The following is a 9266-nucleotide window of genomic DNA, read 5'->3' as shown; positions in this document are numbered from 1 at the left end:
TTAGAAATATTGTTCTGGCATCATGTTTGCTTGTTCTATGTTCTTAAGTACGCGTGTGAACATGTTGCGTAGTTACACTGTCTTGCGCCGCCATTTAACCATCTGTAATCTTGGTGCTGGGACCTCGGGAAGCTGCACTCACTGCAGCTTGTTTGCCTCAATCACCATCTTTCTTGGTCGAAGATACAAAAATGAATGATTGATCGACTGATTGATTGATTGACCAATTGATTGATTGATTTGATTGACTCATTCTGCAGAAGGAGCGCGCGCGGGAGCAAGGCTAGCACTATGGCCGCTGGCGGGACGTCAAGTGCAGATCATGCATACGGACGCCAACTTTTAGTTCCTTCTTGAGAAAGAGATGAAGTAACAATGGTGGAAATTTGAGAGTATCAATAGCAAAAACAAACGATTTGAAACCTAACGAACGCGTATATATTATTCGTCGTTTTCGTGTTTTATTTTTTTTTTATTTTTGTATTGACAGCTTAGCGGAGGAAAGCAGAAAAATCCAACAGCTCGGTGTGTCTCCCTGAAACGTGTCTTCGCTGCGAGAGAAGTTCCTTAGGCCCCCTTCCAAGGTCTTCGAAGCATGCCAGCAACCATTCACCAAATTCTAGTGGCGTCCTTTGGCAGAACGTTTTTAGGGCAATCATTAGTCAACTCAGGCAACTATTCCTTTTTAAACGTGTCCAGTATTGTTTGTTTTTTTTTTTTTTGGAGGGGGGGGGGGGGTGAACACGGTAATAAGAATTAAACCGTACTTTAAGACCCACCTCTAACACTTTAGTTCTGAGGCACTACGGCGACAGTATGCACACCAATGACAATACTAATACTAATCCTACAAAACGCACTACAAAAAAAAAAAATGAAGATACCTTATTTTCCGGGCTATAGTCCGCAAACTGTATACATGTTTAAAAGTTGAAATATCAGGCTGTGCAAACTATCTACACTTGCGGACTATGCAGGACTATTGTTTCTCAAGATTTTTCATTATGACGAGACGCCAAGAAGTTTGTGAATGAAAGAAATGTTAATGATGATTTGTGTATAATACGAGCTTCCTTGTGGGCTAAAAAAGCCGACATTTGTCAAAATCTATGAGAAGGTTTTCGTGTCGACTAAGCACCAGGTGCGGACTATCTAAGTAAAAACTTTTATTTTTGACTCCAAATTTGCACCTGCTAACTTTAGTCCGGAACTTTAGTCCGGAAAAAACGGCAGTTGATCTTGGTAAGCCGCTACGTCTCTTACCGACGAGGGTGGAGATTCGGTAGAGTCGATGATTCATAATGGTTAAAAAGCGCAACCGGACAACGGACGGAAAGGAAGACACAGACTCGACGCTTTTCTCGAAATGCCGGCTGCCGCCACGTTCTGAGGTTTTCAGTTGGTCCATCAAGAGCAGCGTGGACACTCGACGTTAAAGAAGGACACAGAGACGATGGGCTAACAATAAATACAGTGTTTGTTTGCTTTTTTTATTGTTATCATTCCTCGGTCACCTCGGGGCCTTCACAATGCGCTGAGGGTTGCGCCATGAACGGAGACCCATGCCGGCCTTTGGGAGCGCCACACACACACGACGAGTTCGAAGATGTGATGCGGCAGCACGCGCACATGTACAAACTAAGGCCACCATTCACGGAGAGAGAGAGAGAAAAAAATTCACTTCTGCGGCCACGCTGTATGTTCTTCAAAAGGAACACAATACCTTCGAAGGAAAAAAACAGAAAAAAAAAAAAAAAAACAGGCACCGCTCGGGGAAGGGTGAATGAACAAACGTGGTGATTTCATACATTGAAGTTGGGAAAACTTCGACATTTGGTCGTTAGAGGAGGCGGCACTTGTCATTGGCCATTCGATATGCTTTTAAGACACTTGGCGCGCGCGCCCGCAGCGCCACAAGGCAAGCACGACCATTTCGGAAACTAGAAACTAGATGAAGCTAGAAAAAAAACAAAAAACTTCATCTAGGCATGTGGAAGAGGAGCAGATGAGTAGGATTGGCAGGAAGAATGTTAAACGGGGAAGAAAGTCAAATAAAAAATTAAAAAATAACGTTGTATTCTGGTTTTGGTTTTGATCAGGGCTGGCAAAATATGAAAGTAACCGGCCACTTTTTCGTGCTCCGTGCCAATGCAGTACTGTATCACATGATGAGAACGTTTATCTTCTTGTCCGTTTAGGACGGTCATGTTACACTCTGAATCGAGCCTTACACAGACGAGTATTATGTCGATGCTTCGCAAACTTCACAAAATATAAGAAAGCAGAATGCCAAATTCCAACCATATCGTCCACCACGCTAGCGATGACACCGCCGTCCGATGTCATGTGACTTGTCTATATACCATTTCATTACCTTTTGTTGCAAATTAACTACTCTGCCGCACATTTCGTTCTCAACCCAGCACACCTGTTTGCGTTGCTTAGAAAAGCGAGGAAACGCCTGCATCAAACGCAACGCACAAACGCTGGAAAGGGCATAGGACAGGAGTCCTTTCTTCTCGAATTCCAGACAACCATGTTCGCCAATTCGTTAGGTAGATTTTCTGCTTCTTTACCGCTATCGAATTGGGTCTGTTGCTCCTAGCGGGTCGTAGTTATAGTTAGACTACAAGATGGCTCAAACGCTCGCAGTGAGGCCGCGGTTGGAGGGAGTCCGCACAATACGAACTACACGGAGCGTAAGTTCGTCTGCTTCTTTTACAGGGGTGGTGGTGACGTCAGAACGCCGAGCTCTGATTGGCTCTGATCAAAGGATTGTGGGTAGGCCTTAATATAAACTGCCTTGAGTTCTACACCACTATCCTTCCAATCGGAGCCAATCAGATCTCTCGGCCTTCTGACGTCACTACAAGCCCTGCAAAAGAAGCAGACAAACTTGCGCTCCGTATAGGCGGAACTGCGTGGACCCTCTAGTGATGCCTGATTATGTTTACGCTGCTTGTTTCATGACTCGTTCTTCGGCGCCGTTATTAACTGACATTGCAATGCCATTTGCCGCAGAGCGAATATTGGCAGCTCAGGATTCGCTACGTTCTGCGTCTCTTAACTTATCGATGACCCTTTTTTTTTAAGGCAAACGTACGAATGCGGAATTCGGCAAGGCAGACAGTCATCGTAGTTTTTTCGTTTCCCAAAATCCGAGGGTAACGAAGGAATAAAAAAAGAGGGCACGATTCTGCAGTCTCCGCTCGGATAGGGAGAAGAGAGAATTCCTTCTATTGTAGATCAAAAATCCCATAAATTTCCACAATTTTGAAACTTTGTGCGATCAAGAAATCGCTGGCTACGCTTTAAAAAAATCGATGGAGTGTCTTTTTTTTTTTTTAGTTTTGTGTCAGATTCAAATCACCGGAGTTGTTTGAAGTCGTTCGAGAGCATTTTTCATCGAAAGGACGGGAGACAAACAAAAAACACAAGTTACAAAAATAAATATGATAATTGGCTAAGTGTGGTATTGCTCATGTGACGGTGGCAAAATCATACAATATGTTCTTCGAATGTCTGATGAGCACCCGGCCAATCCAAGTTCAACAAAAAGGATCAACGCTTGAGTATAGTTTGTTTGTTTAGGGCCTCCATATTTACTTCTGGTTACCGACAAATTTACCGAAACGAACTGCCAACAATTTGATTTCCAAGCAATGCCACAAAGTAGAGTGAATTCAGAAAGCGAGGGAATAACCGTCATCTTAAAATCATAACCGCTTACAATAAAACCCACAAAAAATATTAAATTTACGAGCAGCATTTTGTTGAAAATATCCCCACTGTCATCGACAGCTCCAGGAACACGGGTGTGGTTGATTCTGTACACTTTCGAGATTCCTCAGCCAATGAAAACGCGAATGTCGTTCTCATCGGTTGAAGCTGTGATCTGATTGGTTACCCGCTGGTCACGTGACCGACACTGGCGAAGCTAGTGCCTTATTAGTTGTAGACCACTAGAGCCCCACAGTTGATTTCCATCTACTCATGAAGCAACTCAAAAGAAAAAAATCAGTGACCTATCACTGTTTTGTATACACTGGTGAACAAACAGTTTCCGCTAACACGAATGACAAATCATTAATTTTTTTTTCTGTTCATGGCTGACTACTATGCGCCGGTCTAAAATAGATCCCAGCTGAACCAATCACTCATCTCGAAGAAGCCAGTCGTCCTTACCCACTAAGCGCATGCGTGCTTATCAGTCAGGTGGGCAGACCCAGCACAGGAAATTCACCTGTTCAAGTGTGCACGCCAGTACGCTTCTTAATTTGAATTCATCACGTCCTGTGTTCCTCGAGAGCTCCGAGACAACGTGCGGATTGTTTTTAGTTTTTTTGTTTTTTTTTATGCGACTGAGTCAAGTATACAAACGTTCTACCAACTTCGCTCACAGACACGTCCAAAACAACTTGTGTGCAACCCGGTTCTGACTCAGCAGTGACGCCTTCTGACCAACAGGTTTGTTGGTCACCTGTTGGTGACGAGATGATCCTGAAGGTCACTAGCGGAGCTTGTTCGGTTCTGTCGGCCAACAGAGCTAGTCGAGTGTTCCTCAGCACACGGGGACAACGTTCTCGGGTGGCGCAATCAGGGCCATGGTCGCCCGTGCTCATCACCGTGGAGGTACACCTATCAAAACTGCTCACGTTCTTGTACCTCCGCGATGCCGATCAATGCTATGTTCGCATATCTCTTCGCATCCACCACGCATTCCCAGAAGGTTGTCCCCAAAGTACACACTGTATTCGCTGGTGGCCATAGACGAGTCGCTTTGTTGCTATGCGCCAACTGACGACTGCCTTCCACACCGCTTCTTGGATCGATCCTTCCACATAGCAGACGACAATATGTGGAAGCGCGTTTTGCGCAAGCGCAGTGAACAAGGCGCTCGCAAATATATGTACTGCTTGCGGTAGCTTCCACAACGCATTCACAAGGTGCGTGTCACATGCCTATCAAAATGGCCGCTCTTAAACGGTAAAACAAGATACGCCAGCTAGCCTGCGCTCTAAGCATTGTATATGCGTTGGAGCTCGTTCTGTGCATGCGCTGTGAGTGACGCACTCAAATATGGCGTCCAGCGAATACCCCTCGTAGATGGCCCTCGGCCATGACGTTTAAACCAGCAGCAACCCGACATCCTACAAACTTAATAATAATCGTCATCATAATAACGGCGTTCCCCGAGCGGGCATCAGAACAATTCCGGGAAGGTTGCGGCCGCGACCGCAGACGAAGAAGACCTCTGAGTCGTCCCAGGTGTGACGTGGTCGTCGCCGCGGCCTAGGAGTCGCCGCGATGCGTCTTTGGTCGATGAGGAGGGTGGACGCGAGCGGTCTCGCTGGGGACAGTTCGCGCCGAGTATACTATTATATATGCAATAGCAGTAATAACAACACCTGTACAGAGAGTACGTCGAGTGGTCGCACCGCACGCATCGACGAGAGGGGCACGTCCACACTGTCCTGGCGTGTGTCCCTGACTCGTCAAGGGCACAGGCGCGAGGCTGCCGCCGAGCCTTGAGGGAAGGGGCCACTTGGTCGCCGTCCGCGTCGCCGGCTGGAGTTGAGCAATCGGCGCGCGTGGGCGGCGGGAGACCGGATGGTGGTCGAACGCGGCCAGAAGTCGCTTCTTGGGGGTCTCGGGGAAGGAGGGACTCCGGCACTTGGGGTCTCCTCACCGGCCGCCGCTGCAGAAAGAGGAAACGGGAACATGTACGGCAAGCGGGACAACTTCACGGCGCTCATACTAGCCGAGCGAAAAGTGCCGAGTCATTAAGCTGTGGACGCATGCGCGTCGTCTGATAGGTTGGTGAAGAAGTATATTGCGCGTTCTAAGAACACCTTCCACAAGCCAGTGGACAAAGATTTAAGGGCTCATTCACACTGGAAGCGGATCCGCGTTCGCAAAGCGGTTGCGAACGCGGTTGTATAAGGATTCAGTACAATTGCACGCGCACACGATGACATCAAATGCGCGTGCAATTGCACTGGATCTTTATACAACCGCTTTCGCAACCGCTTCGCGAACGCGGATCCGCTTCCAGTGTGAATGGGGGGTAAGTGCGCAGGAGGCGATCGTTGAATGGTGTATGCGGAACGGAAGTTCGTCTGCTTCTTGTGCAGGAGTTGCGGTGACGTCATAAAGACGCCGAGATCTGATTGGCTCTGATTGAAGGATAGTGGGTAGACCTCACAGCAAGCTGCCTTGAGGTCCACCCACTATCCTTCAATCGGAGCCAATCGTAGCTCGGCGTTCTGACGCCTCCACAACCACCGCAAAAGAAGCAGACGAACTTCCGGTTCGCATAACCCGGCAGCCAGTGTTGTACATGTTCATCGAAACCAAAAACAAGAGTTAGTTCAATTTGGTTCGTTTCTCTTTCCTTCTCAATCTTGGAACGACTTCCCGTTACAAGTTCTAGTGGTTTGAAAGGAACGCGTTCCCGTTACCATTTTAAGATTGGAACGTGTCATTGCCTTCACGTGACGTTTGCAGATTTTTAATGAAATGTCGTGCTGGATAATCCGTAAAAAACATAAAGCAAACGAGTGAAAGTATCCCCGTCAAACTACGCGTCGAGTTGCCGCAACCGCGTTTGTTCCAGTTCTTTCGTTTGCGACTCCCTCTTGGACACTTCACCATCCCCTTGAAGTTGAAGGTTAAGGCCCGTTCACACTCTTGCGACCGAGTTAGACCGAGAGAAACCAGACCGGTTTTTAAGCCTCTTGCGACTTCTTAGGACCAGCTCCGATACAGCGGAGCTGGTCCTAAGAGATCGCAAGAGGCTTAAAAACCGGTCTCGTCTCTCTCAGTCGTACTCGGTTGCAAGAGTGTGAACGGGCCTTTATGATAAAATCGCTAATATAAAACCCAACTGTCTCCTAAATTCTGGTAAAATCACAAAAAGAAAAAACGTTTGCAATCTTGCAATGCTCAAGTTAAAATCATCGTTAAAAATTTTTTTTTCTTTTGGCTAGTGCCATTTTTAACGTCCGCAAGTATGGCGCGTGCTTTATTCGTTCTCAAAGGCGATGAACGCGGGCGAGCTGGGAGGTGGGTCTAACATAAAAATGGTCTATATTACGCTACAAAAACTAGACGATGAAGACAATTCTTTGTGCTCTTCTTGACGTCCTCCGTTCGCGCTACGAAAATTACGTAATGGCGCTACCAAAGCTTTGATTTCCGCGAGGCTTAGCTCGATTCTTGTAGAAATAGCGTGGTTCGGGCGCGTACTTTATTGTTCGAGCTTCGCCTTCCCCCTCTCCGCCCCCTCCCTCTCTCCCCCTTTCCCCTCCGAGCTCTTCCCGTGATTGGTGGAGTCTCCATGGCGTCGAAATGACCGCGTATCGCGTGTATAGGTTGGCATGCGGAACCCTCAAAATCGATCCGCCGTGGCCTTCGACACGCATGCGCGGGAATTGTGTAGCTGCCCTTTGCTGAAATTCCACGAGGGAGAGCTCGAATCCCAGCTTTCTGAAAATGCGTCCCTCGTCGGCGTATTTAGGAATTCGCTACTCCAGCTACCTATACGCGTTTTCAAAGAGTAGTCGCGCTTCTAAAGCTATAGTCTGGCCACCGTGGGGGGACAGCGCATTTTTAGAGCAAACATCTGACAACAGTGGAAACGCCTTAGCAAGGCTCGACTACCAGACAATTTACATGTACTGCGAGCAAGATGTCGACACCTTGAGGTGAATTAATGCGAAACTCGTCCAAAAGCTGGAGAATTCATTACTAAAAAAAAAAAAGTTCGCGCCGGTTTAGCATAACAAATACACCAACAAGATGTTTAAACGTACACACTCATACAAAACGCTATACTCTAGCCTAAAAAATGGCGGCCGAGGACGGGTTGCGTTCCGACGGCTTACCTTGACCCGAGTTCAATCTAGCGGATGTATTCAGTTTCTGCACACCGTTCTGTATACGTCTGAACTGCGCGACTGTTGTAAGCACGTTCGGCGTACTCGAAGTATACAATGCATTGTTTGCTCTTCCTGATACTAATATATAGTTCTGGGTATCAAACTTTCGGTTTCGGATATTTCGGGCTTGGGAGCAGCAGTAACGCCGGTCATCGACTCGAATCAACGCTATACCATCGAACGACGTCGGCGATGTCACTTCTTTGACAGGGAGCGTGCAGTTTTTTTTTTTTTTTTTTTTTGAGTCGCGTGAGCCTTGATTGCGTCTTTTCTCTGCCGGCGAAATCCAGTGGTTGCGCCGAGCGCGCAACCAGAAAGCACCTTCTGTCGTTGGGTCGCACACATAACTTGAAACGGCACTCGTTACAAGCAATCAAAATACTCCTAGTCGATCACGTTTTGAGTAATTTAGTAATCGTATGAATACATTTACTAGGAATTAATCGCATGAGTAATCTCGTTCCTTATGGAAGTACTAAAATTACCTGAAACCGTTACTATTTCCCCCTCCCCTTTTTTAATGCCGCCCCCCTTCGTCTCTACAAGATTCCCACCAATGATCGAGTCATAGAACCAAGCAGACATGTACACATCACCCCCCAAAAAAATTGACTAGATACCATTACTCGTTACTCGCTCAAAAAGTAACTAAGTACGTTACTCGTTACCGATTCTCGAAAGGAACGTGGGAGTTACTTCAAAAGTAACGAGTTCCTTTTCACGTTACTTTGACGACCAAATACACAACTGTCTTTGTTTGTTCATTGTTTTCTTCTTAGAAGTCGTAGCACTTAAGCAGTAGCTGCCTCTCGAAATTTTCATCAGTTACGTTCTCCCCGCTTCCTTCAGAATAGAACGACTCTTCAGCGTCCGGCGACGCTGAAGAGTCGTTCTACTGACGCGCTCAGAGGAACGGCAGTGTTGTGCTTCAGCAAGAACTGGTGGATCTGGGATTCCCCTCTCTCTTGTGTTCTCGCAACTTCTCAAGTTCGAAGTCGACAATAGATTATGGGTTTTCCCGCGTTGGCAACGTCAGGGTTTACATTCGGTCCGTGCTCCGTTCTAGAAGTTTCAGCCAACGAATCTTATTGTGTTCGCTGTGTGAAGGACATTCCCAGCTGTAGAGTTGAGTACAGCAACGTTTATCACGGGACACGTCAGTCGAACCGTTCGACTGAATTGTGTTCAGCGACTAATGTTGATACACTTTTTCTACTGTTCAGATGTTTTTCGAGCTGCCCACCTACCGTTCTCGCAATAGACGTAGACTCAGGTTAGAAGTAAAATGAGTCTGTTAAACAGTGTTGTACACGTTACTTTTCAAAA

General features: G+C 46.8%; 1 protein-coding gene across 1 annotated transcript in view; it reads right to left on the bottom strand.

Annotated features, from left to right (window-relative positions):
* Positions 1–1459: 1459 nt before the first annotated feature.
* Positions 1460–9266, bottom strand: part of LOC115329597 (Krueppel-like factor 2) — an 87178-nt gene continuing 79371 nt past the window's right edge. Inside the window, exon 3 of the mRNA XM_029991288.4 lies at positions 1460–5698. The gene's annotated coding sequence lies outside the window, so the exon portion shown is untranslated. The remainder of the gene's footprint in view (positions 5699–9266) is intronic.

The sequence above is a fragment of the Ixodes scapularis genome, unplaced genomic scaffold (genome assembly GCF_016920785.2).
Source record: "Ixodes scapularis isolate PalLabHiFi unplaced genomic scaffold, ASM1692078v2 PGA_scaffold12__126_contigs__length_90152505, whole genome shotgun sequence".
Classification (NCBI taxonomy): Eukaryota; Metazoa; Arthropoda; class Arachnida; order Ixodida; family Ixodidae; genus Ixodes; species Ixodes scapularis.
Note: the sequence above shows the minus strand (reverse complement) of the source record. Positions and strands in the feature narration are given on the sequence as shown.